The following is a 6,975-nucleotide window of genomic DNA, read 5'->3' as shown; positions in this document are numbered from 1 at the left end:
CAATTTTGGAATTTAAATTTCGCTCTTCTTTTTGGCACACATATTAACGTGTCTATAGAAACAGATTGCTCATTCTATTTATAGAATTTGAAGCCCTCCAGCTCCTCTTGAATTGTTTTAATACTTTTTCCATAAACAAATACCATAGGATAGGGCTATCAGAGGACTCAATATAGACATTTTTTTGGCTTGAAAATAAACATGATGACATTGAGGCATGTATATAAGGCAGTAATTGTAGATAGATTTGCTTTCCAAATTTGAGATTTTCCCAGAGGGTTTTCTGCAGTGTTTCAAGTTATTATAGATTAGTCAATGCAGTCGAGAACAGAAGTTAAAATAAAACAAACTCTCAGAATAAGTATAAATGAATATTCAAGAAAGATGATACGTGTTTCCTACTATTTGCAAATAATCTCAAAAATACAGCATATGAATTTATGTCTTTTTCTAACTATGAAACACTTTCTTGTATCAATTATGTGCAATTAAATATCTATGTAAGCGAAGAGCTAATTTTATTGCATTTTCTGCCTTACATATTCTATGCTTTGGAATACTATTTCCTGTTTGAATATCTCTTCTGAAGTAATTCTTACAACAAATATCTTCCAAATCTAAAATGGGGATCTGTAATCTATTTTTCTCATCACACATATTAAAGTTACAAGAATTAATGAAACACTCAAGAAACTACTGGGTAAATAACAAAGTTCCAAAGAAGGGATGGTTTCATTATTTTTCATTTCCTGGAATAATTTTGAGCTATTTAGAAAGCCAATTTACCTTTTTAAAAAAAGTGCCTTACTTTTAAATAGGAACATTTTAGCACTTAAGAAGGAATGCAATACAAACACATCTTTGAGTATCCAGGGATTTAGATTATATTTCAACATTCTCAGTATTTATAACATCACAGTATTCTCTCAGCATCCAGCTGACACTGGTATCATAAATAGAAATGGTTATCAACAGGAAAATTGAGTTGCGATCGAATGACCTTTCCAGGTTTACACAATTGTCGGTTTACAGAATTGTCTGTTGATTTGGGGGACTGAAGGTGATACCGGTGAACACACTGCTTCCTTTCTCCAGGCTGCAATGCCCCATGTCCCCCAAACTCACAGTCTCTGTAATGCTTAGTATGGTGTCTTTTCTATATTGAGTTCTGAAAAATGAATTAGCACTGATTTAGAAAGTTCATGACTCCTGCTGCAAAATAGAAACTTCATATCTGTCATCTGTAATAACAATATCTTTGGTGTTTTCTAAGCTTAGCAGAATATTATATGAAATTTTGTAAAAACATTTATACATTGAACTAAGTGTGTGTGTATATATATATATGACAAAAGTCTTTAGGAGAAAAAAGTGTGGTTTAATATTTCATAAACTTCTGAAATAATTTTATGTGAGCATAAAAATTATTAAGCAATTATGTATTTATGTTATTTCTAAGAGAAGATTTTCCATAACACTTAAATTATCTCTTCCTCACCCTTTATTATGGATGGGGGGTGACATTGTACATGAGACAGGGATTAAGACCATCCCCAAGAAAAAGAAATGCAAAAAAGCAAAATGGCTGTCTGAGGAGGCCTTACAAATAGCTGTGAAAAGAAGAGGAGCAAAAAGCAAAGGAGAAGAGGAAAGATATACCCATTTGAAAGCAGAGTTCAAAAGAATAGCAAGGACAGATAAGAAAGCCTTCCTCAGAGAAAATAGAGGAAAACAATAAAATGGGAAAGACTAGAGATCTCTTCAAGAAAATTAGAGATACCAAGGGGACATTTCATGCAAAGATGGGCTCAGTAAAGGACAGAAATGGTATGCATCTAACAGAAGCAGAAGATATTAAGAGGTGGAAAGAATACATGGAAGAACTGTACAAAAAAGATCTTCATAACCCAGATAATCAAGATGGTGTGATTACTCACACTCACCTAGAGCCAGACATCCTGGAATGTGAAGTCAAGAGGACCTTAGGAAGCATCACTACAAACAAAGCTAGTGGAGGTGATGAAATTCCAGTTGAGCTCTTTCAAATCCTGAAAGATGATGCTGTGAAAGTGCTGCACTCAATATGTCAGCAAATTTGGAAAACTCAGCAGTGGCCACAGGACTGGAAAAGGTCAGTTTTCATTCCAATCCCAAATAAAGGCAATGCCAAAGAATGCTCAGACTACCACACAATTGCCCTCATCTCACACACTAGTAAAGTAATGCGCAAAATTCTCCAAGCCAAGCTTCAGCAATACATGAACCGTGAACTTCCACATGTTCAAGCTGGTTTTAGAAAAGGCAGAGGAACCAGAGATCAAATTGGCAACATCCATTGGATCATCAAAAAAGCAAAAGAGTTCCAGAAAAACATCTATTTCTGCTTTATTGACTATGCCAAAGCCTTTGACTGTGTGGATCACAATAAACTGTGGAAAATTCTGAAAGAGATAGGAATACCAGACCACCTGACCTACCTCTTGAGAAACCTGTATACAGGTCAGGAAGCAACAGTTAGAACTGGACATGGAACAAGAGACTGGTTCCAAATAGGAAAAGGAGTATGTCAAGCTGTGTATTGTCACCCTGCTTGTTTAACTTATATGCAGAGTACATCATGAGAAATGCTAGAATGGATGAAGCACAAGCTGGAATCAAGATTGCTAGGAGAAATATCATTAACCTCAGATATGTAGATGACACCACCCTTATGGCAGAAAGTGAAGAAGAACTAAACAGCCTCTTGATGAAAGTGAAAAGAGGAGAGTGAAAAAGTTGGCTTATAGCTCAATATTCAGAAAACTATGTTCATGGCATCTGGTCCCATAACTTCATTGCAAATAGATGCGGTAACAGTGGAAACAGTGGCTGACTTTATTTTTTTGGGCTCTGAAATCACTGCAGATGGTGATTGCAGCCATAAAATTAAAAGATGCCTACTCCTTGGAAGCAAAGTTCTGACCAACCTAGACAGCATATTCAAAAGCAGGGATATTACTTTGCCAACAAAGGTCCATCTAGTAAAGGCTGTGTTTTTCCAGTACACATGAATGGATGTGAGAGTTGGAGTTTAAAGAAAGCTGAGCACCGAAGAATTGATGCTTTTGAACTGTGGTGTTGGAGAAGACTCTTGAGAGTTCCTTGGACTGCAAGAAGATCCAACCAGTCCATCCTAAAGGAGACCAGTCCTGGGTGTTCATTGGAAGGACTGATGCTGAGGCTGAAACTCCAATACTTTGGCCACCTGATGCTAAGAGCTGACTCATTTGAAAAGAACCCGATGCTGGGAAAGATTGAGGGCAGGAGAAGACGGGGATGACAGAGGATGAGATGGTGAGATGGCATCACTGACTTGATAGACATGGGTTTGGGTAGACTCCAGCAGTTGGTGATGGACAGGAAGGCTTTGGGTGCTGCTGTTCATGGGGTCACAAAGAGTCGGACGTGACTGAGCGACTGAACTGAACTAAACAGCCTTTATTGCATTGGAAAATCATTCACATTGCTTGTCTTCTCCACTAAAAAGAAAAATATTCGGAGCTAGGAATATATTGATTTTATTTCTGTATACCCTACATTTGGTACTTTGCATGTAGCACAGAACACATTGCAGATATTTTTTTAAAGAAATCTCAGATGAAGACAAATACATCATTAGCTTCCACGGAAAAAAATATTATGACATTATCTGATTTCATAAATGTATAATAAGAAGTCTTGTCTTTTTGTCTTCAAATACGAACAATTTATCTTCTTGCTCTTTAGGAAAAAAATGATAACAGAAAACTAGCACTCAAAGGGCTTCTAAATTTGTCTATCTAATCAGCCCTCATTTCAATTTGAGGGAAGAGAAGCTCTATGTTATTAAGTGACCTTTTCAAGTATCTGATTAGTGACACAGAGAGGAACATCTACTGATTCTTTGCTCTGTGTATTTTAACTCCATATAACCTGCCAAGTCACTCCCTATTTTGTGGCTGTATAAACAACCTTCTTATATTAAAAGGTGTACTTAATTTTTTCAAAATATTCATTTAGTGTCTATAAGCATATTGGTCCTTGATGAGACATAAAAAATATGGGGTACAAAAATTAAGCTATGATAAATGTGTCAGGGTTTAGTTGTGAGGTTTTTCATGCCCTGTAGAAACCATGAGTATGCACTTTTTACAAGTTGTTTCCATCAACAGCACATTCTTCCACCAAGAAACATGAGGATATAATGTATCAAGTAATCCCATGAGGTTTGGTACATTATTTTAAATGTTTGCAGTTATGGTCACTTAAGGATTAACAAGATTGTTTAAAAGGTGGCGTATGTATAACAGAAGAAAAGGGATAAAATATGTTGAATGAGCAAATGGAAACTGTAGCATTGTGGATACAGGAATTCAAATTGTAATGATACTTTAAAGATGTATATGGTACAGTATTATCAGAAAGGTGTTTATGTGTTAACTCCATGTTTCTATCTGTATTAATTCCAAGCTTTATATTTTCTGTTTTATTTTCTGAGTCTAGTGTAAATGTTATCTAAATTTTGAGGCAAATATTTTAACTTCAAAAATCATTTAAAATATAGATATTTATACAGTGAAGTTGTAATAACATTTTTCCTAGAAGACACTTTAATTACAATTTTTATTAAGAGCATTTCATTAAGATTTATTAAAATGAAAAATAATATGTATTTTAAAAATAATATGTATTGAGAATAGAAAAATAATACAATCAGGAGAATACAAACCATGTGAAGGGTACTGTATAATGCCAGAGTTGGAAAGGGTTATTTCTAGAAATAACTAGATAATGAAACATATTCTTCTGTCTCAGAAGGATAAATATTTTCAAACTGCAGTAAGGATTTGCAAGCAGAATCTGCTTATAGCTACTATAATTATATATGTTAATAGACCCAAGTGTGTTAGTCACTCAGTCATGTCTGACTCTTTGCGACCCATGGACTGTAGCCCGCCAGGCTCCTCTATCCAGGAAATTCTCCAGGCAAGAATACAGGAGTGGGTAGCCATTCCCCTCTCCAGGGGATCTTCCTCAAACAGGGATCAAACCCAGCTCTCCTGCATTGCAGGCAGATTCTGCACCATCTGAGCCACCGAGGAAGCCCCAATAGCCCAAACTAGGAGCTAGATTTAATTTTACTCTAATACTACAAATTGTACTTCCACAAAATGGAAGTAATTAATGCAATCCCCAAAATGCTTATATGCAGAAAGAGTATGAGTTTCTACCTGATGACTGAATTTGAATCTTGTATTTCCACTACATAGAAAATTGAGGACATGATGTCATCTTTCTTTGCCTCAGACCTCATATCTAACACAAGATTAATAATTCCAAACTTACTTGAGTACTAATATTACTGAACAATAAAATATATAATAAATGCTTGTCACAGAACAAGAGTTCAGCAAACGATATCCATGAGGAACTGAATAAGTAGTAATTTTTAAAATCTAAATGTATGAGAAAATGTACAGAAAAGGATACACCAGTGACTTGCCCTCCTGAATCTGAGATGTTTACCTTTTCCCCCACATTTGTTTCAGATGACACTTCTCTTAGGAAACAATAAAGTTATCAAACGATGAATTCATTTAAAGCCATCTCACATTTTTCCTTGATTTCTTATACTCAATAGATGACCATTCTTCTAAAGAGTTAATATCATTCTGATATGTATTTTATACTTTGTATATATCATAGACAGTTAACAGTTTTATTGATGGCATTTTCTAAAAATGTATCTTATATACATATAATTTTTGCAACCATTTTATGTTTAGATTCCTCCTGAGATAAGGAAGAACCATGGTGTTCTAGAAACCTTGGAGTCTAGGAAATGATTCTTTTTCCTTAGAAAGGGTATGATATTCAAAAAAAGTTGTATAAAGTAGCATTTTTTTTAAAGGGATGGGGAAAAAAATGAATTTCCCTAGACCCTTGAAACTCATAATGAAAGCAAGTCCTCACGATCATTTCAGCAGAGAATCAGCAGGCTCTGCCCCAGTTCCCAGCAAAGGAAATGCTGAGCAAGAAGACCTAGATTCCAACTTCCTCTTTCTCTTACATTTTATGCATTTTCCCCTTTGCCCATTTTATGATGCTCTTTTATGGTGTGTCCCTTTTAACATCAGGGCTGGCAGGGTGGGGGTGGTGGTGGTGGCGGGGGCACGAGGGAAAAAGATAAATCCTCAAAGGTTAATTACTTCCTTGAACTCCTTCAATGATAAATAATGAATGTCTCCAATGATGCCAGGGCTTTCAGACTTCCAGGGTGAGCTGTCCACTTGGTCCCGCCCATCCTCCTTCTGCTAGCCTCCCCCTTATGGCCCCCATGGAGGGCCAGGTCAACAGGACACACAGCAGTGAGATTCAACCAGGTACCAAGGCTAGGGTATTTTTCAGGTCAACTATTAATCTCTTGGTGGATGACCTGTTTCTTATCTGGCTCTCAGGGCTAGATGTTCAGTCTTTCCCTGACCAAGTATTTACCATTTAGAGAAGACAAATTCTCATGAGGGTCCAAAATTTGTCAATTGCTGTGTAAGAGGAAAATCTCAGCTTTTAAAAAAATATGCATGATTTTTATGTTTATTGAACTGTGGTTTTGGAGAAGAACTCTTGAGAGTCCCTTGGACTGCAAGGAAATCCAACCAGTCCATCCTAAAGGGCATCAGTCCTGGGTGTTCTTTGGAAGGAATGGTGCTAAAGCTGAAACTCCAGTACTTTGGCCACCTCATGCGAAGAGTTGACTCATTGGAAAAGACTTTGATGCTGGGAGGGATTGGGGGTAGGAGGAGAAGGGGACGACAGAGGATGAGATGGCTGGATGGCATCACCGACTCGACGGAAGTGAGTCTGAGTGAACTCTGGGAGTTGGTGATGGACAGGGAGGCCTGGCATGCTGCAATTCATGGGGTCGCAAAGAGTTGGACACGACTGAGCGACTGAACT

Source organism: Bison bison, unplaced genomic scaffold (assembly GCF_000754665.1).
Source record: "Bison bison bison isolate TAMUID 2011002044 unplaced genomic scaffold, Bison_UMD1.0 scf7180017864353, whole genome shotgun sequence".
NCBI classification, from domain to species: Eukaryota; Metazoa; Chordata; class Mammalia; order Artiodactyla; family Bovidae; genus Bison; species Bison bison.
Note: the sequence above shows the minus strand (reverse complement) of the source record.